This window comes from Myxocyprinus asiaticus, chromosome 40 (assembly GCF_019703515.2).
Source record: "Myxocyprinus asiaticus isolate MX2 ecotype Aquarium Trade chromosome 40, UBuf_Myxa_2, whole genome shotgun sequence".
Lineage (NCBI taxonomy): Eukaryota > Metazoa > Chordata > Actinopteri > Cypriniformes > Catostomidae > Myxocyprinus > Myxocyprinus asiaticus.
This window is the reverse complement of record NC_059383.1, coordinates 21,019,871-21,043,109: the sequence shown is the minus strand read 5'-3', so window position 1 is coordinate 21,043,109 and position 23,239 is coordinate 21,019,871.

Sequence of the window (23,239 nt, the reverse complement as noted above, 5' to 3'; positions counted from 1 at the left end):
AAATAAAAAAAAAAATAATAAAAAAAAATATCCTCCCCAAAAGGTTTTGTTTTCACATTGACCATTACTGATACTACAGATCTTGTAAGGCCATTTCTTGTCTAGAGAATAGAGGCTCAGTTTGGAAGAAAAGTGATGTAACGTTTTGGTGCATTTAAGTCTTTGTTCGCATTCATCTCTTTAACCTGACCTCTATTGCACTCAATCAGGTTTCTGTCTGTCTGTGTCACCAAAGTGTTTTTCTTTATCAAAAGCAGACACAGACCAGAAATGTCAATTCTACCTCAAATACAGCAAGGAGCATGTGGTCTCTTTCCTTTAAGACTGCTGACATCCATCTCTCGCTCACTCCTCATTTTTTTTTTTTTTTTCAGTAGGCTACTCATCATACTGAGCTAACTTCAGTGGCACAGAAAAGAAGGTCTCTGTCTCTAAAATGTGGCTTCTGTACATGGTGCCAGCTGCACTCATGGTGTCACACATCATCTTTTTTAGTTAACAGGACAATATTAATGGACCTTGTCACATTTCCTGGTTTGGAAAGCAGGAGTAAACAATATAGCAGGGTAAATGGAACAGTTGGTGTCTAGAGGTACAGTAGCCTATAATAGGAATCCATAGCAAATATTATTGCAGTGTTACCTTTTGCTCCAACACCAAAATTAAACAATTCACAATGCAGATTCAGCTATAAGGTTTAAAGTTACATACAGAGTCAACTATAAGTAAGCCATTTGCAGGTTGATTTGACCAAAATATGTAGGTGAGTTTGTCCCATCCAGCCCAACAAAGTAACATTGGCTTAGTCAATACATCTTATTCACAGCAGCGCTATCTTTGATTTTTGATGGGAAGGACAACGAGGCTGTGAGGGATAGCTGTACAGTCTCTTCAATGGGCTGTACTGCAGTTTAAAGTGTTTTTGGATCATTCCACTGACAGAACATTGAAAAAATATCTTTCCAAGAACATTCATTAGACAAAGAACTCCAGACAACATGAGTTGTGGAAAATCAGATGCAATCTAGGAGTTTTATACAGTTTTATACCATACGTGGCATTAAAGAGATGGTAAGTCTGTCCCTCGCAGCCTTGTTTTTATTCCCGTTATAAAAGATGGCACAACTGTGAATAAGGTCTAGTGAAGGTTGGAGAAATGACTATCTGTTTGTCTGACCAATGGTGTGAGTTTATGGGCAGGCCTATCTGTTTATATAAACAATAGAAGACAGGCAATGTTTTCTATCTGTTCGAAAATCTGTTTGGAAACAGTGATAATTTTGCAGTTCGTTTTGGTGAGGCAAGTGGTGCAGAATTACACACTTCAGCTTTAATGTCACAATTTGCATATCGTATTTCACACACAATATTAAAATAAGACTAGTGATTCATGAAGGGATTCAGTAACCTAGCTAGCTTGTGATTAAAGAGAGATTTTGTACATATGTTTTGTATGTTTTTTCAGCATTTGATTTATTTTTCACAATTGAAATGTTATCCACAATCCGGGGGATTATTGTCAAAAAAGACAATTCGAGGAAGTTTGTGTAGTGATTCTTTAATCTCCAACGTAGCAATGTTTGCTAGTTCACTAGATCCTGGAAAACCTCTTCTGCAAACTGAAAAAAATAAAAATAAAAATGTCAACTTAAAAATGTGATAACATCTAAATTAACTGATTTAATTCAAATCAAAAATATTATTTAATTTCATGAATCAACCTGACTACATTAGGTTACACCAACAAAACTAATATTAAGGGTTAGATCAGGCTCGTTAATGTTGCAAGTTGCCACTATTTACAGTGTAAACTGTTTCTGGTTTCATTGCACTGTTGCAATTCTAAAAATAAATAAATCCAAACGTTTCTGGCTGCTGGGTCTCAATCACCCTTTTAAATCCATAAAAAAAGACCAATGCAGAAACACCATTACTCTGATCAATTGCACAGAGGCACAGACAAGTTATGATCATTCACAATCAAATTATTCACTGTCCTGTCCATAGTTTTGTTGGCAATCACATTCAGTTGTTTGGTGTCAGGATTTACCGGTGTCTCTTTAAAGGCACTGTAATTATGGTACAGACTGGCCATTTGCCTGGCTGGAGGTCAAAAAACAATCTGAAGATCAACAGCATACTTAATATTGAAGTATCACATTGATACTTAATGACTTTTGCTAATCATTACTTTTTTTGGGGGGTTTTAAACCATGTTGCTCACAAGGATAAACCATGATTAAATGCAATGATTTTTCATATGCTAACACTTTTTGATGTGCATGCCAACTTTATGATGCCTGTGATTTTTTAAAGCAGTCTTGGGTTCTCACACATAAACAACGCTGAGCGTGATTCGGAAGATGCATTTTCGTTCTAAAATTATATTTTTACTCCACTGAGAGTTAGGTTTAGGACTAGGGTTTAGTATAGGGTGTAGGGTTCATAAAACATGCATTCTTGTTGACTGTATTACTTCATTTACAACAAAAAATACAACCCACTTTTGGCACCACACTGTGGACATTTTGCACGGAAACTGAAGCACACATGTGCCCTTACTTGTAACAACACTTCCAGCTTCGGCCTCTAAGGGCATTGATTTAAATTCCGGTAAACATAGACCAATTTCAGCAGCAGAACTTTCAACGTACTGTCGCCGAATACACAGTGCGATCAGTCTGAGCAAACAATGTACAAGATCATTTATCATGGTATTGATTATTGTTTTGCATAACACCCAGTTTGTGGATGTTTCCAAAGAGCCCTCTCGTCATTTCCTGATTTTGCATGCAGTTCTGGATGGTGCCCATCAAACCTGTCCAGTGTCTCAATCAGCACCCTAGCTCCCTATGTAGTGAATCAGTATATCGTGAACACGAATTCAGGCACTGGCAAGGGTGTTCGCAGTAGCGGTTTTAACCACCGGGGAAAGCTCAATAAAAACCGCTTGAGGGGTGACATGTTGTTCTGTGTACATGCGCAAATACTCTGTTGTCAGCGCTCTTACAGCGGTTCATGTTAGAGGTCCGCTGGGTTTGGGTCTGTTTTTCAAGTAGGACTTTGGGTTCAGGTTTCTAATTTATGAAAAAATATACAGGACTTCCGAACTTGTTTCACCCATGAGTTAGGGGCCGTTCACACCGAACAAATTTTTGCATGCATCTGCTCTGTTTTTCCATTATTTTTCTATGTAAACACGCTGTAAGGGGGTTTAGTGGAAAGGAGGAGGTGAGAACCGGCTTGACAACTTAAATAATAATTTAATAAACAATTTAAACAAAACACACAACCAAAAACACACAGTACAGCTGTCTGTAATTCTCTCTCTCTCGAACTGTCGTCCCCGGCCGCCTTTATCCCTCACGCACCCCATCAGGCTGATTGGGGACTGGGTGTGTCTCATTCCAGCCCGGCCCCGCCCTCCTCAGCTCTACACTCCTCCCGGCATTGCCTCAGGCCGGGGAGCCCCCTGGCATGACGTACATCCCCCCCCACCCTTCCTCTCCGAGGGGGGGGGGGGGGTGGGCCTGCCTTATGCCCCGACTGCCGGCGGGTCCTCCCTGCCTTCCTCGACCTGGGAGGAGACAGGAGGGAAAAAAACAACAACACAAAATGGTGAGGGAAAGGCCAACACAGAGCGACAGAGAGAGATAGAGAGGAGAGAGAGAAATAAGAAACTCACCGGTTCTCTGATGCGCTGTCGCGTGGTCCCCGATCACTACTCCACCCTCTCAGGCGGACTGCAGCCGCTCCTCCCCGGGCGGACCGGAGTCAGACCTCCGACCCCTAGCGGACAGAACGCCCCTCCGCGTTCCCGGCGTCCCGTGGGGACTCTCCTCCGCCCCTGGCAGCGGCCCTACCACTCCAGGCGGTCGGGGAGTCGCTTCCCTCTTCCCCCCGTGGACGGCGGTCTTCTCTCGACCCCTCCGCATTCCTGGGGGACGGCAGGGCACTCCTCCGCCCCCGGCAGCAGCTCCCTCACTCCAGGCGGTCGGGGAGTCCCGTCCCCACTCGCCTCGCGGACGGTGGCCGTTCCCCGCATCCGGGTGGTCGGGCTACTCCATGTCGAGGACCCTGCGACGGGAATCCCTCCTCCTTCCCGGGTTTCGGCACCAGTGTAAGGGGGTTTAGTGGAAACGAGGAGGCGAGAACCGGCTTGACAACTTAAATAATAATTTAATAAACAATTTAAACAAAACACACAACCAAAAACACACAGTACAGCTGTCTGTAATTCTCTCTCTCTCGAACTGTCGTCCCCGGCCGCCTTTATCCCTCGCGTGCCCCATCAGGCTGACTGGGGACCGGGTGTGTCTCATTCTAGCCCGGCCCCGCCCTCCTCGGCTCTACACACGCGCTGGACAAATGTCCTTGACTGCTGCGCCATGTCTCGCTGTTTCTTCAGTGTCTCACGCAGGACCAGGACATTTTTAGACACTGTGTCAAGTTAAAAATAACTTTTTTGGTGTCACATATTTAACAAGTTGTTTTGAACGATTCTTATATAAAATACAGCCTTTTGCAACATGATGAACAATACACTGCAGCATTAGAATATAAGCTCCAGGTGAAAGTAATGTAAATAAGACTATTACTATTTTATACAACAAATCCTCAAAGTAATAATAATAATACTGTATCATACTGTATTATAATGAAAAACTGGACAACAATGAATAATTGTTGGGTTAATAATAATAATAATAATAATAATAATAATAATAAATAAAAACTGAATTCCAAAATGTTTGTGAGTGAAAAAAAGTGTTTTGTAAAATTATTTGTAGGTCACTGTATTATTGAAAAAACTGGAAAACATCCTGGTTACTTGCGTAACCTCTGTTCCCTGATGGAGGGAACGAGACATTGTGTCGATGTAGTGACACTAGGGGTCACTCTTGGGAGCCTGAGACACCTCTGGTCTTTGATAAAAGGCCAATGAAAATTGGCGAGTGGTATTTGCATACCACTCCCCAGGACATACGGGTATAAAAGGAACTGGTATGCAACTACTCATTCAGGTTTTATGCTGAGGAGCCGAGACAAGGTCCCGGACATTTCAGTGGGTAGTTCAGCATTGTGGCAGGAGGGACACAACATCTCATTCCCTCCATCAGGGAACGGAGGTTACGCAAGTAACCAGGATGTTCCCTATCTGTCACTCACTCGACGTTGTGTCTATGTAGTGACACTAGGGGTCCCTATACAAAAATGCCGCAACTGGCTGAACTGTGTTACGTGAACTGGCAGTGTGTGAAGGGCAGACCACTGTGTGCCTCGTAGCCAGCACTCCAGGCCAACACGTAACCTCCCCAACACAGTTATGAGTGTCAAATGGCCCTTTGGGGACAAGTTGACTACCCAAAAGATAGAGACGGGCTAGCCCTAGTCGTGGCCTCTTATCCCCTTTTTTTCCCACTCCCTAAAAAAAGGGGGATTAACCGACTGGGCCCACCAGATCTAGACGGGGGGGTGTCCCTCCCAAGGGGAAGACACTGCGGAGACCACACCCCGCCCGGGGGGGGGGGGGGGGGGGGCGTATTTAAGTGGAAGTACGTCACATGGTCTTGCCGAGCTATGTCGGAAGTATGCCATGTGGGGATTCCCAAAGGGGGAGGAGTTACTACAAGCATGGTGACTGGGGCAGAGGGGCCTCTGCCCAAGGAAGATGCAGTTTGCCAACAGGGAAATGAATTAGCGGAAGATATACATCGCATGGGGTTACCTATGGGGAACCACCACATGTAGAGCACCTACCCCAGTACAGGGCTTAGTTAGCATGTGTACTGAGCCGGCAGCGAGTCTCTCTGCAAACTCGTTTAGGGCTCGGAGGAAATCAACCAGGGAACACAGTTTGTGAACACTACTGGGAGTTAACAGTGCACATCTTCAGCTCAGGGGAGATCCGAATCGACTCCAGATCTGCTGGACCACCTGAGGGTGGAGTCTCCACTCTCCCTTGAGGGTAAACTGCCGTGACAGCGCGTCCGCTGCAGTGTTGAGGTCGCCAGCGCACCAGGCCAACACGTAACCTCCGGGATATGAGCCGGAATATGAGTGGCTCGCAGCAACTTGAGGTGCTGCTGACTCCAGAGGAGGAGACGGTGGGCGAGTTGTGACACAACCTTGATGGTTGACATATGCGACCGTTGCCATGTTGTCTGTCCGAACTAACACGTGCTTGCCCTGGATCAACGGCCGGAACCTCCGAAGGGCGAGCAGAATTGCCAGCAACTCGAGGCAGTTGATGTGCCAATACAGCCATGGGCACGTCTATAAGTCGGCGGCTGTGTGCCGGTTGCAAACAGCGCCCCAGCCCATTTTGGAGGTGTCTGTCATAACCACGACGCACCTGGAGACCTGCTCTAGGGGAACGCCTGCCCGTAGAAACGTGAGGTCAGTCCAAGGGCTGAAGAGGCGGTGACAGATCGGCGTGATGGCCATGCGACGTGTCCCGCGGCGCCATGCCCATCTTGGGACTCGAGTCTGAAGCCAGTACTGAAGCGGTCTCATGTGCATCAACCCAAGCGGAGTGGCCACCACTGAGGATGCCATATGCCCCAGGAGCCTCTGAAAGAGTTTCAGTGGAACCGCTGTTTTCTGTCTGAATGCCTTCAAACAGGTCAGCACCGACTGTGCGCGCTCGTTCGTGAGGCGCGCCGTCAATGAGACTGAGTCCAACTCCAGACTGAGAAAAGAGATGCTCTGAACCGGGAGGAGCTCGCTCTTTTCCCAGTTGACCCGAAGCCCTAGTCGGCTGAAGTGTGAGAGCACCAGGTCCCTGTATGCACACAGCATATCCCGAGAGTGGGCTATGATTGATGCCGGACGCTCGCCAGAATGCGTTTTTGCGTCAGCATCTTGAACGGGAGTCTGTGTAAAGCCCGGTTAAGTACTTGCAGGTCCAAGATTGGCCGCAACCCACAGCCTTTTTTCGGTACAACAAAGTAGGGGCTGTAAAACCCCTTCTTCATCTCGACCAGAGGGACAGGCCCTATCGCATCTTTCCGTAGGAGGGTAGTGATCTCCGCGTGCAAGGTAGCAGCATTCTCACCCTTCACCGAGGTGAAGTGGATGCCGCTGAACCTGGGTCGATGCCTGGTGAACTGAATCGCGTAGCCGAGTCGGACAGTCCGGATCAGCCATCGCGACGGATTGGAAAGCGCAAGCCACGCATCCAAGCTCCGAGCAAGGGGGACCAAGGGGACAATCTAGTCGGACGTACCGGCAGGTGGGGCCTCACTACGGGGCAGAGCCTGAGGTGCCACGCCATGTTGTGGCCGTGCTGAGTTCAGGGACATCGCAGCACTTACCTGGCTCCTCGTGACCACCCTTGGAACAGCCTGGGACGGGGGAGGAAGAGGCCTGTCCTCGTGACCCATGGAGACTGTCACATCGGGGGTGGATTTGTGCCACAACTGGGTGCGCAGGGGCGGGGAAACCACCGCTTGGGCGCCAAACCTGCAAGGATGGAAAGGTGGACGGTGGTCATGATGACGGCCTATGTGACCCAGAGAATGAGGAAACCACTCTTTTGCTGAGCTGTTGGGTACCGCAGCCACTTGGGTATGCAGCGAAATTAAATGAAAAAGCAACAAAAGATTCTCCTCCCGGCCCTCCACCGGGGGATGGAGTGGTCTGCTTACCAGCTCCAAGGTGGGTTTCATTGTCCCTGGGTCGCCTGTTTCAGGGGCGCTTTGAAGCCTTCTGAGGGTTCTTGGCGGCCGGCCGTGAGACGGGTGGAGTCTGCTTCCTGCGGTGGGCTCCACACCGGGGCAGGGCCGAAGGGGCGGGCTGCGGCGGAGCCGGTGCAGTCGCCAATTTTCATTGGCCTTTTATCAAAGACCAGAGGTGTCTCGGGCTCCCAAGAGTGACCCCTAGTGTCACTACACTGACACAACGTCGAGTGAGTGACAGATAGGGAACATGCATTAATGATCTTGAACTAGAATTTTATTTCAATAAACGCTTTGATTGTACTTGGCTACAACGGCTGATAGGATGAATTTAAAATTATGATTTAAAATTATATGTAATTTTTTAAGCAAAATTTTCAAAATGGCTTCCCAGGTTGGTCAGTTGCTTGGGGCCTCAGAAATCATAAACCCGCCCCTGGATGTTCATCCACTGCACATTAGAACACTTATGACTCAATCACCTGCGACACATTAACGAGCTCTCACATTGAAGCGCAGCTGTTCTTATTCAACACTATCGCTGTATGACTGACACTATCGTTCATTTTCGTTGAAGATTTTCAAACGTATAGTTTTATTATAACAGATAAATGGCAGAAATAAAGAAATAAAATATATAGGAGTGTATTTTAAACCTTCTTTTAACAACTAAAATATTTAAAAATTGTATCACTTTCATGGTAATTATGAATGAAAGACACTACAAAAAACATCTCTTTTAAAGAAAAAATAAGGCTTGGACTTCATGATTTTACACTTGGGCTCGTCATCCAATGACTTGTGAGACTTCAGAAGACATGATGACATTTCTGGTAACGGAACAGTAAGCAACCATGCTCCCTGGTTTTTACGGTGCATTGTGGGATTTTTTAGGGAGCGAACGTTTCAGTGCACTGGAACAATTTCGTGATTGAGACCCTAAAAATGGCCGACTCACTGATTAGTGCCTTGACTACTGAACTAGGGAGCTGACTGAGGTGCACCCCATGTTTGGTCACCAGTGGGACTATTCAAATTTTGTAATCATTGATCACATATTGAGATAATATACTGTAACAGGATGAACAGATCACAATTCGAGTCTAGGCTATTTATTGTACTATGTTGGGGAGTTAGAACGTAGTTTGAACCTTTCAGTGTAGAGAAAAGCTCAAAACACGGACTCTGTGGGCAGTGTGTTGTACTTATTTAATATAACAACAAATGCAAGTAAACTGAGTTCACTATCATCCACAATGACACTGACCTGTTGGTAAATGCACTTTTCCAGAGGAACATACTGAAGACAAGATGGGAGGTTTATTTAAGGATTTGAATGCAAGCAAATTAAATCTAAAAGCTTATGATTGTCATGCGCTGGTACATGTGCTGGATGAGGTCCACAGCTCCAGCTCTCTCTCTCTCTCTCTCTGTTTCTCTCTGTCACTCTTTCATGAAACATATGCAAATGAGCTGATACTCATTTTGCCTGTATTGTACTTTAATTCCAATATTAATAATAACGAGAGACTCCATTTGCTCATTTGTGGATAAGCCGCATCTGTTCAAACTCATATTTTCTGCATTGAAGGATTTTGCTATTGTCCTGTCGCTCATTCAATGACCACATTCCACACTGTCGAACACCATCAACAATGAATAGAAATGACAAAGTGGGTTTACAGCTGTGAAGAAATATACTATTTTAAATAATAGTATCTTGCTCATTATGGGTCTTCTCAGGAGCACAAGAGATGAATGGCATAAATTTTACTTTCTTCTATTATATTATTAATTAACTTTTCATTAATTAATTATGTGTCATGCTGAAGCCCCTCCAGTGTGCACAGCAATCCAAACCTTTGCATATTCAAGACTAGCAGAAGGGTTATATCAATACATGCACTCATTAGTAATTAATCAGCAGTTTCAATCATTTAATACAGGGTCTCAATGGTATTATCAGCTTCAGGTGTAACCAAACAGAATATTTCTCTTCAGGTGAAACCAAATAGAAAATTTCTCAATATAGATTATTGCAGAAAACTAATGACAAAGCATTAAATGCAGTTTGGTGTAGTATTTTAAAATACTAAAACATTTCTCCAATTTATTTAAATTAGCCTTATGAGTGCTGAAATGAATCAATAGCTGTAGCCTATAGCATTTAAAATTCCCTCATTCATGTTTTTTATTTGTATTTTTTTATTATTATATTATATTTAAACATTAACGCAGGTCTGCATTAAGAGCTCAAAGGGGATAAAAAATTCCATTGGGATCTGCCACAGATATAGAATGAAGAGGAGACTTATACTGTATGGTATGACACACTTGCCATATACTAAACTATACTGGATATCCTGGTGCTCAAAAAATACATTGACACAACGGCAAGGAAGCATCTCCATTTAATTGAAATAGTCAGTTGCCTTAGGCTGTGTTTTTTTTTTTTTTAGGCAGATTTGAGCTAATGAGCTGAAGTTTGTCAGATTTTATTAGTGATTTGACAAATTCTTAAAAATAAAAACATGGGGCATTACTAGAATGGCCAATGAGTAAATGAATTTGCTTAAAAAGGTAATTGTCCTAAGCTAACTCATGAGTGCCCACACTGAGACTAGTAGTACTAATAATGAAACAGAACTAGGACTAATACTCTTATAAAGCACATTATTAAGTCATTGGGCTGCATTGCATTACCTTCTCTGCATGCTTAAACTGAAAAAATGAATTGGTGTTTTTGCTGCTTGAAAGGCAATGCTCCATAGGCTCTTTAATATCAACAAACATGACAGACAATGTAGATACAAATATTGCAATGTGCTTAATATTTCCTCTTTGTTTTTGTTCGGTTTAAATTGTACTCTGTTCAATGCACTTTCAGCACCATGTGAAAATGTTGTGTGCGTGGATGTCCATATTTTATACTACAAATTGGCACTTAATATGAATTAAAATAGAGCTACTAGTGTTCTCCATGGATATTTAAATTGTAGAGACTAACATCCAGGGGTGACCTTAAACATTTGTGTTTTTTTATTTTAACAGGCATATTTCTGACTCTCATACCACCTTCAACATAATATACACTTACTGTGAGTACTGTTCTAATTTAAGCTGACCTGTTGTTGTATAACCGTGTCTTATACTCATGACCAACCAGAATACTAAATGGCACTTTGACCTCAATTTGACAGGCTGTTCTTGTCCTTGGCCCTGAACATTGTGTATTCCTAAAAGCTGCCATGTACTTTAATTATGCTGTTCTTGGGAATTAGCTCTCAGTGTGTTTTGCTGGAGGAGCAGCATCATGCAGTGGTCAGGTAGTTTAACCATTGATTTTTATCACAAATGACCAGTTAGAGACACATGTAAGGGCAAAAAGACCTCTCTGCAGCACATTCTGAACTCACCACCCACCAGTTTCACTTCCTAATTGCACAATCTTATCCTTTATATGTGCTGCTTACTACAAAATGTGTCCTTTTGTAACTTGTTTTATATGTATACTTACTGATGGATTTATTGTTTTCGTATTTTTCTGCCATTGAACCAGATACATATGTTAAAAATAAAATGCTGATATTATTTGATCAAACATATAACATACATTTTCCTGGGACTCATTGCTTATTATTATCATCTCAAAATACAATTGATGCATAGCTTGGAAGGATATGCAGGTAAGTAGATCTGGACTGGTAATAGAATGGTTGTAAATTTGAACCCTCCAAGGGCGATCTATCACCTTTGCAAGCAAGGCACTCTGACTCCCAAATTGCTCCGGGCAATTATAATAAGTGATAATTATCTTTCTGTATAGTATATAGTAAGTTGCCTTGAGTAAAAGTGTCAACTAAATGACAGATTGGATGCATTTGAAACTATGAACAAGCTATTTAGATGAAGGCAATGCAAAATTCCCACTAAGGTTCCTTACTATTTTAGCCAAGAGGAGAAATTTCAACTTGAGTCATAAATTGGACGTGGCCCCTTTTAGAACTGGATTTTGTGACACCTGCTTTATGGCACTCTCTTATGTTTGAAACGTGAGAGCATGTGTTGTGCAGGAGAGCTCCCAGTTTTGTTCATCATTTGAAAATTCTTTGGGTAAATATACAATTTTACACAAAATATTTATTGCATTAAATATGTGTTCAGAAGAGTTGTATGTTAAAATTTTGTGTTTGTTATGGATATTTTTGAAGGATGCATATGGATTGCATGTGTGGAGTTTGACAAAGTTTTCTACACATATAAGAACTGGGTATGTAAATTTAGTATTAATCATATCTTATATTAATGATTTATTGCCCAGAGTGTTTTCTAGTTTAGTGAATAAGTGTAATATGTGTTATATGTGAAAACGTGTAATGAGAATTCTGTTGTTTTAAACTGTTGTACATGTCCTTAAAGCCTGGTTAAAAAATAAGCAAAATGCTTTGGGTGATTTAAGCATGTGTTGAATGCATAAAATGCTGTGAATGATATAAGCATGTTTAAGGTGATGTATACTGAAGCATATGGGTGGGCTAATGCCCTGTGTATTTTCTTTTGACATCAGCCGCTACTGTATTACATTTTTTTGTATTTCGTTTAACCATATTTCTTTTTTGTATTTCATTTTTCATTTTCCATTTTACAGTTTTGTTTTACATATATACGGCCCCATAGACCACGGTTTTTTCTCTCTCTTTTTTTAACAGCCCTCAGAAGAAAACCCCAAAAAGATATTTTTGTATCCTGTGTTGTTTCTTTACAACCCACCGGCTACACTATGTTCATCAACATGTAATTTCTTGAATACTACTGTATATTGCAAAGCTTGATTTCCTGGTGTGTTACAACTGAATAAGTTTTAAGCACCCATCTGTGTTTTGATGAACTGGCAAGTAGTTTTAAATGTAAGAAGCCTACTGTTGCTGTCTAAAATAGCGGTGCTTCTTTTCCCATCATCCTTGCACTGCAAAAAATAATTTTCTCAATCATTATTTTTGTCATATTCCTGTAAAAACATCCTAATTTTTTAAAACAAGAAAAAGTCATTTAAGAAGCAAAATTACATAAGACATTAAGACTTGTTTTGAGAGAATATCTGTTGAATTGAGTAATTTTTTCTTATCACATTGAAAAATAAATTATAAATTCTTTCTCTTAAATGCATGAGAATTTTCCTAAACGCTCTTACATATTCAGGTCTTTAGAGACCTGGCACTTATATCTATCACAAATTTATCTACAAAATGCCCAGATAGTGTAAAATGTTTAAAATATTTTCAAGACAATTAGTAAAAAATAGAATAAAACACATTTTTATATATTTTTATGTTTTATTTTTCATAAATCAAAGAGATAATGCAACAAATCAGGACAAATCTAGAACAGGATTCATGACTTTCATACTTAAATTTCATGAGGCACAACTAGCTGTCAAAAACGTATTGAGCAAAACATAACACATAAGATACACATAAGCAACACATAAGTTACACATTATGTATATCAAGTATTTTCTCAGACGAGGCACTTATTGAGTCTAAATAGATGCAACGTATTTGCAGCTTATTAAAAAGCCTTTATTTAACTGGGCTACAACCTCTAAAACGGCCAACACATTTCAGCTAAGAAAGGTTTTAGAGGTTGTAGCCCAGTTAAATAAAGGCTTTTTAATTCATACCACGTGAGTGCCTTGGATTCTTCTCTTTTATCAAGAATTTTTGTTACCCCTTTTTCCAATGAGCTCCAGTGGTTATACTTTTTTGATACCTTTGTAGCACACCTAGTTTTTTCTCATTTTTACTTAATTCAAGATTTATTTTCTGACAAAAAGTCTTATCTTACACAATTTTGCTTCTCAATTATATTTATCTTGTTTTCAGTATGTTTAGATATTTCTACTGGAAAACAAGCCAAAAACCTGATTAAGATTATTTATTTATTTATTTATTTATTTATTTTGGCAGTGTGGTAATTTTTCAGAAATCTTTTTAAAGTCTATTGTTTTTATTGATGTCAAAAGACAATTAATTTAATTTCTCATAATTGAACAAATGTTATACACAAATTATTTTCCTTTGTCAGAAATAAAGAGTTAAAATAACCAGTCAGTGGCATGCATGAGGCTGAATTTTCTTTGTTATTCACATGCATCATGTGGTCACAGCTTTAAGTGCTAGAAAATGTGACCAGCATTCACATGAAAAAGAGCATATCTCACATGTCTCTGGACAACTGGCCACAACACGTGTGTAGCTGAACTTGGACACATGGACAACCTGGCTTAGGCTGATAACAGGCTCACAATTGAAATACTGCCTTGACAGTCGTTTTAAAATTATGGATCTTACCAAAAATCTGTTTTATTTGCATTAGACATGTCCAAAAAAAAGATCCATTCTGTAGACAGAGCGATGGCTGATGTGACAGTAGATTTGTATGAAGCCCTTGAGAGATCACAATAAACGTTTTTTTTTTTTTTTTTTGAAAATACACTAAAAAACATCTCAAAATCGGTGGGTTATCTGACATAGTGGGTGACATGACCTATTTTAAACTGTGATGAGGCTCTGTGTTTCATCTCTGTAAGAGACCTTAAAAGGAGAATACTTTGGGAGATCTCTGTTCTACAGCAGATGGATTAGCACTGCTAAGGACAGTTCTAATAGCATAATTGACGTCGTACAATCTGAGTCCCTAGGGCTTCCAGCCACCTCCTTTATCAGCCCAGCATGACTGGTGAGTGGTTCTGTCTGCAACCCCTTGCTGGAGTAAGGTCATAAATTGTTTTAGCAAAAACCTATCAACATGGGTAGATTTTTGCCCATAACCCCCATTTTGCATAGGATATAAATACCTTTACCAGAGTTCTTAATCAAATCAAATCTCTTTATTGTCACTCAACCATATACATACACTATATTGCCAAAAGTATTCGCTCACCCATCCAAATAATTGAATTCAGGTGTTCCAATCACTTCCATGGCCACAGGTGTATAAAATGAAGCACCTAGGCATGCAGACTGCTTCTACAAACATTTGTGAAAGAATGGGCCGCTCTCAGGAGCTCAGTGAATTCCAGCGTGGTACTGTGATAGGATGCCACCTGTGCAACAAGTCCAGTCGTGAAATTTCCTCACTACTAAATATTCCACAGTCAACTGTCAGTGGTATTATAACAAAGTGGAAGCGATTGGGAATGACAGCAACTCAGCCACGAAGTGGTAGGCCATGTAAAATGACAGAGCGGGGTCAACGGATGCTGAGGCGCATAGTGCGCAGAGGTCGCAAACTTTCTGCAGAGTCAATCGCTACAGACCTCCAAAGTTCATGTGGCCTTCAGATTAGCTCAAGAACAGTGCGTAGAGAGCTTCATGGAATGGGTTTCCATGGCCGAGCAGCTGCATCCAAGCCATACATCACCAAGTGCAATGCAAAGCGTCGGATGCAGTGGTGTAAAGCACGCTGCCACTGGACTCTAGAGCAGTGGAGACGCGTTCTCTGGAGTGACGAATCACGCTTCTCCATCTGGCAATCTGATGGACGAGTCTGGGTTTGGTGGTTGCCAGGAGAACGGTACTTGTCTGACTGCATTGTGCCAACTGTGAAGTTTGGTGGAGGGGGGATTATGGTGTGGGGTTGTTTTTCAGGAGCTGGGCTTGGCCCCTTAGTTCCAGTGAAAGGAACTCTGAATGCTTCAGCATACCAAGAGACTTTGGACAATTCCATGCTCCCAACTTTGTGGGAACAGTTTGGGGATGGCCCCTTCCTGTTCCAACATGACTGCGCACCAGTGCACAAAGCAAGGTCCATAAAGACATGGATGAGCGAGTTTGGTGTGGAAGAACTTGACTGGCCTGCACAGAGTCCTGACCTCAACCCGATAGAGCACCTTTGGGATGAATTAGAGCGAAGACTGCGAGCCAGGCCTTCTCGTCCAACATCAGTGTCTGACCTCACAAATGCACTTCTGGAAGAATGGTCAAAAATTCCCATAAACATACTCCTAAACCTTGTGGAAAGCCTTCCCAGAAGAGTTGAAGCTGTTATAGCTGCAAAGGGTGGGCCGACGTCATATTAAACCCTATGGATTAAGAATGGGATGTCACTTAAGTTCATATGCGTCTAAAGGCAGATGAGCGAATACTTTTGGCAATATAGTGTATGTGCAAACAGTGACCAGCTCATCCAATGTGTCCAAATGTTGTGCGCATGCCTGTTTGCGTTTTGATGTAAAAATGTTTTTTTTTATTTCAAATCCCATGTAAAGGCAGTTTTGTCCATTTTTTCGAATACGTTTTTGGTAGTTATTATCATATTGGTGTGCACGTAACCGCACTCAATGACATTTTCCAGCTGAAAACATAAATATCAAATACACATATGGGTGATGTATGTGTGCCATCAGGGTGATCACCATATTTCAATCAAGAAATGGAGCAATGTTAACAATGATCTGTTACAGTTTTGCTGTATCTTTGAAAACTCCTTGTAGTAGGGTTGTACAGTATGATAGAATCCACTTACATGTAATTATATCAATTAAAGTAATGTCATGAGTACACTGAGCCGCTTGATTACAGATTGGGCTCCATCTTCAGTCTCTGGTATATTTATGATAGGTATTTAACAGCTCTCAGTGATTTGTTGCTGATTGGTGAGTTGTTGTGGTACAGTTTTTGTATGCCCAGCCAGTCTGAGTCTGACTAGCATGCCGTCATTCATCATAAGTCGGTGGTTAGAGGTCTCCATTGCAGCGGAACACATGACATGATTCATTTCATCACACAAGCAGAGATGACATTCCATCTATGCTGTCACGGATTTATCTCCCTTATACTGTGTGTTGTGAGTTCCTGTAAGAGACAAGCCAGAGTACGTGGGATACTCATGTAGCATGGCCTTTGGATTAATATTACCTATCTTTAAAGTCAACATGAAATCAAAATGTGCAACAGAAAAATACTGTATATGTAAAGAAACACTACACGCCTGTGCACATAAGCATTCTTCCACAGAGCGGTGAATACAAACAATGAAGATGGCGATCGCTGGTCGTAGTAGCGATGTAGTATATCTACACTTTGCTGGAGAAGCGTCAATAAACTCAGTCTTGAGCAGCACAAACACAGTCCTGTAGTCCGCCATTGTAGTTTTTAATGTCTTGCGCGTTGTTTTGAAGTACTCGCGCGCATGCCTATATGCGTGCGCATGACGTCATCGTTTTCACAAATTCACGTTTTTGTATGTTTACACGGAGACAATAACAGCATAGTTTTCAAAAACTTGCACTTTGAAACCCGTTTTCAAAAGTTTGCGTTTTCAGGCCCCAAAACACCGTTGTCGTGTAAACGAACAGCCAAAATGCATAAAAAGTTTTCCGTTTTTAGTTGAAAACATTGTTGTGTAAACAGCCCCTAAGTGAATAGGCATCTAAAGTCAGATTGTCAGATTCATAAGCCAGTCAGATTGAATTATTTGTTCTTGGTGGGTGTGATCTTTAGGATATGTCCCGGTCGAGGCCTTCTAGCTGGCCTTGAGTGACGCAATCACACTTTAAGTGATGTATGTAATGTGAAAGCGAAGAGCGTGAGATCACTGCCGCTATCGCCATTGAGAAAAGGTTCCTTGTGGATTTAATAACACGAGATGTTCTGCATGACCATGTGATTGCTTAATTTATTAAACAGGAAAGGAGGAGTGATTTTCACTTCAAGTAAATTGTTAAGTGCAACATCAATTGTTATAGCAACATCAGGAGTTTTCTAAGTGTAAATTAGGCTGCTTGAGCATTCAGTGTCGGATCAAGTTCTGAAAAGTAGTGCTTTTCAAACACGGAAAGTTGGATTTTACAACTTCCTACTAGGAAAAGTGCAATGGAATGCATCTTGAAGTCAGAATTACAACTTGTAGGCTCATGCAGAAATTGTCAACTCTGATTTCGCCGAGATGCAGGGGCATGATCTCACACAAACATGTCGACACCTGTCGGGAGATATACAAAGTAAGTGATAAACACCCTGGTGAAAAATAAATATGCTAAGTATATTACATTTTGGCATACTTCAGTGTACTTGCAGACAGACTAATGATCAGTATACTTCAAGTGTGTTAATTATTAGTTAACTTGAAGTTTGCTATTTTGGAACAACTAATTTTGTAATAAGTATATTTTAGTTGTAATTTAATTGTAGTAAAGCACAATTTCAAGTGTATTTAGTGTACTTTTATGTGCTAAAGTGGAACAACTTCAAGTATAAATATATGCTTGCGTAGGGACTAATTTCATGCTGGATTAGTGAAATTAAAATGTACCTTAATTGTGTTATAAGTACATTACAAATGTATTATGAGTGTCTTCCAAACATACTAGCAATATATCATGAATATATTATTTTTGCGATAACATATGCTCCGATATACTTTTGGCTAATTCCAAATACTAAAAAATGCACACTTAGTAGTCAATAACAGTATACTTTATTACTTAACTATACTACTTTGTACAATATACTATTATAGTATATTTTTATATATTATAGTATATTTTATATATCAATCATAGAAAAAGTGCTTATATAGAATAGTTTGAGCATTATTATAATCCAGGAAAATAAGGATGAGACTGTAAGGTCTTCGTGACCTTGCTGAGAGAAATCTGGGCACTAAGCCATGACAGAAAAATACTAGGGGAGAGTACTCTTCAAAGCACTGAATGGCACAGACAATGGTTAAAGTTATTGTATACTTTCATAATAAATTAATTTAAAAGGTTATTTGTAAAAATAGATTAACTACCAGAATTCCACCATTAAAAAGAAGTCAGAGAGTCTGTGAAATAATGGTGGCAAACAAGGAGGGTGGAGTAGCACGCTTATTGGTTAAGATAACAGGAGGGGTGTACATAATAGGTAATGTGTAATAACAGAAGTGTATAAACAAGTAAGCTTTGAATGAGAGGATCAGACGATACAGCTGGCGTCTCGGCTTTGTTGTTTTGCTCAATAAAGTCTAACCTTTGACATCTGGAACCCCTGACTTCAAGAGTTTTCTTACTGAGAGAGAAAAAGAGTCTTCAATATTCCATGACACTTTCAACATTACATACTCTTACACATTGTTTTGTTTATCATGGACTTGTGTGTACGATTGTAACATGATACTTCTCTGCCATTGTAAATTAATAAACATACTTACACTGAAATCACAATTACAAGAGTAGCCATTTGTACACTGCATACACTTTATTTAAAAATATGTAAAAAAAAAAAATGGGCTTGCAACGCATTAGTCATACATTTTAACACTTTCTGAAAGAAATGTCCAAGTAATGAAGTGAATTCCAAGCATGAATAAGTAAACTTAAAAATTACACTCAAATTTAACTTAAAATATACTACAACTTCAGGACATTAAATAATGTATTTTTAAAATATGCTTTCAGTTCATTGTTACAATGATAATTTTGAGCATACAGTTTAAAATATACCTAAAATATATTTAACTTAACTTAAATTACATGGAAATTTAAGTATATTTTTCTAAAATATATTTTTATAAAATATACTACATTACAATTATTTTAAAGTGTGTTAAAAGTTTTATTGTGAAAATAGGTAAAAGCATGATGTTAATATACTTTTTATATATTTAAAGATGGTACAATTCTTTGTTAATATATTTGCAATGTACTATTGAAAAAGAAAATATATTTGAAATACGATAAAATATATTTTTTTTTCACCAGGGCATTCACTTTATTAAGCAATATCGATTAATGAGTTCGTTTCCACATTACATGATATTAAAGCTTATTTAACAAACGCCTGCAGAAACAGGTGTATAAAACATTATAATCTCTTTTGATAATCATACACCTGAAGCACAAATGCTAGCGCTGCAGCATTGTTTATCAGTTGGGTTGATAGGAGACATCTCAAATGAGAGTCAAACTCCTGCTAAGCTAACGGGAGCATTACAGTTCTGAATATCGGGGAAAGGAATGCATTTATTGCAAGCAACATTTAAATCGCAAATATTATTAGATAGATTTTTCCAGGTATTATAGACCTCCTTGGTAGATTCATATGAAAAATTATGATTTTTGATGTTCATTTCACAAAACTTCGGCTTGCTTGAGCATTAAGTTTCGTTAAGTTTAAAATGTCAGTTGGTATTACTAGTTGACTGCCACGTAATGTATGATGGGCATACAGCATCTTATTCATTATGAAATTGTGTTTTCTTAATGGCATGAATCACACTGAAGGCCTAGACTTAAAATGCATGGCCCGCGGCTGCGTTTAGACCAGTATTTAACGCTGACCACGTGAGATCGGATCACCAAAAACGCATCTTAAGGAGTAATGCTGTTTGGGATTTTACCTTTCCTTTAGTGTGTAATATAGCTGTTTGTGCATGTAACAGGTCTGCAAAGTTACAAAGCACAAAATCCACACAAAAGGGAGTTATTCTCTCCCACAGACAACACTGCAAAAGAACTACAAAAAACGGCTGGATTGTAGTCCAGCCATTTCTTCTGTAAAGTATCTACGTCACTATGTAACACATTTGCATAATGCCCACCTAAGGGCTACTTTGGCCCGCCTTAAATAAACATAGTTATAGCAGAGGCCAGGATGAGTTGGGTTAGTGTTGTCATCATGTCGAGAAGACGCTGTTTTCTTCACTGCAAAAGCAAAACCTCTTTGTTTGGACTTCCAAATGCAGACGAATTAAAGAATCAGTGGTTAAAATTTATAATTATTTAGCAGTACAACCACAAAGATGGTGCAGTTCCCACTTTGTTGGGACAATCTGGTGCTTCAGGATCACAACCTGTAAGTATGCTTGATTATTTGTGGATTTATCTGATACCGAGAGTTCAAATGCGGAGTTTTGTGTTGTAGCTACGGTATACATCCAGTGCATAGATGTAGGCCTCTGCTAACGTGCTAGCTAATGTTATTGTGTTGAAATAGTTTTGCTATCAGCTGCGGGCCCACTTTTACCTATAGTTGTGTAGAATTATGCAGACTGATTATCGTTCTTACAATCATGAATAGTGATCAAGTGTGGAGTTGGATTTATTTCTACAAACGTTAATTTTACATCTGCAATCCACGGTAGTGCTCAGCTAACTTGCTATGTAATGTTATTGTTTGGGTAAGGGTTTACTATTCAGCTGTGGGCCGGCTTTTACCTAAAACTGTGTAACAAAACGGTCGATCTCAAGAGTCTTATGTAATTATATAATTACAAGCTGTAATGTTACAGCCGCTATTCATTGTAGTCCATGGCTAACTTGCTCACTAACTCTCTAATACACCTGGTAATGTCCGACCGGGAGTAAGCCTCTGTTCTCCATTCATATCTCGGCTGAAAAAAGTTCGGCTGCACCCATTCCAGCAAAACATGACTAACTTAGATGCACTACGTGTCTTACTTGAAGCTTTGTTAGGTTCACAATAATCAACAGTGTACTTGTAAGAAAACTACAAAAGTAAATCTTACCACTGTGAAACGTCTGCTCAAGTCGTGCTTGACTTTTATTTCGGACTCAAACTGGTACGGCAAAAACCGACGCCATTGTTACCATAGTTACAGTAGTGTTTACAGCTGTTAAGGAAGCCTGAAACTCAGTTATGGTGAGGGGCGTTACATTGCCAACACACGTCCTACGCGGTTGACCAATCACAACAGACTAGGCCAGCTGACCAATCAGAGCAGACTGGGCTTTTCGGAAAGGGGAGCTTTAAAGAAACAGGACCTAAATCAGAGTGTTTGAGCAAGAGGATGAAAATAGGTTTAGCAGAAATGTACAATATGAAAAAAATAATGTGTTTTTTGAACATTAAAGCATGTAAACCTATTCTAGTAGACCCCCAAAATAAAATCATGAACCTATAAATTAGCATAATATGGACTCTTTAATATCAGGTGGAAACTTAGTCATAGACCACTTTTCACAATCCAATCAATTCCCGATGGATAAAATGAAGTCCTGGTTTACATTTTACTCTCACAACTCAAGAGACTAATGCCATGTTTCACAACTTTACAGACTGAAATCAATGTGTATTTGGTGACAGTAGGTCAGAAGTTCTTCAGTTGAAATCGGTCTGTGCTTACAAAAAATTCAAAGCACTACTCACTAATCTAGGGGCCAAAGCTGGAAGTGTGGCCTGTCTGGGCACATGTGAGCTCCAGTCCACGGAGTGACGCTTTAACAAGTTTTAAGGAATGAGGAAGCGGGAGACGGTGAATCCAACTCAAAGGTAAATTTATTTAACACAAACTTGTTTGCTTTTCTGTGTAATGGTGAAGCTTCAAATATAAACACTCAAAACTGAATAGCAGCGCCAACACACGCAAAGCTTGTCAGCTGGGTCTCTCTCTCCCTCACTCTGAGGCCTGGCCCCTTTTATTCCCCCGTCTCTCACTGTGAAGAAAGCAAGAGCAATTACCAGCAATTCTTCTCAGGTGAAACCCCTTCTAACCCCCACCGCTATATGAACATCTTGTGTCTTACTCTACTAATGCTGTTGCTGGGCAGAATAACGAGAGAGAGGTCAGCTAAAGGACACATACACACACTGTATCACCAAGCTGAGTACAAAACATTCACACATTATATGGTAAGGCAGGCAGACAGACAGACAGAGAGAATACAAGGTACCCAGAAGAGAAACAATAGAATACAAAGTCAATAATTTTCCATAGCAATCCCTCCTTTGAGCATTTTATGCTCACAAATCTTGATCATGAAAATTATTCATCGATTCAAAGTAAATTTCAATCAAAATTTCAAAGTGCACAATTATATTATTCATCAATCATTATATGAATATATAAAACTCTATTTACTAATTCTTTGAAACCCATATCGCAAGATGCAGTTGTTTTTTTTTTTTTTGCTAAATATATCGAGCAAGCTATTAAACCTCAAAATTCTTTACAGACATGTTTCAATCATCATCATAATCTTGATAAGGAGGTACACAGTCTGGGACCGGGAAAAGATAAGTTTGCTTCTTTGGATCGTAGTGGTCAGTCATCATTTACCCTAGGAATTCTCATTTATTGTACATATTGTCCCATCATGGCACTAGTTAGTCTCTTAATCATTCCCTGCAGTAATGGTATCATGCAACATGACACTGCCATCAGTAGACTAATTACGGTCAGCAGTATTGTTCCTATTATACTATGCCAGCTTTCCAATGTGCTGAAAATAACCATGATAGCCAACCTTGCTGGCTGGCAGTATCCATATTTCTCACGTGTTCAACACTGTTCCCCAAACTTTGTACACACCCCTTCTCCTGGTGCTCTCATTGTCTCTAACAAGAACCAGTTTTGCATTGCCATTACTGAAGTGGCATGTAATTGTTCTTTCAACAGTTCAAGTCCCTTTATTGTGAAACTCATAAACCACTGTTGGTTATACCATGTATAGCTTATCCATTTGATCTGGACCCAAGGCAGCAAACCTGATAAGTCGTCCACTGATCGCAATGACATCGGTCGATATTCCGGAGGAATATTTACTGGCACTCCAG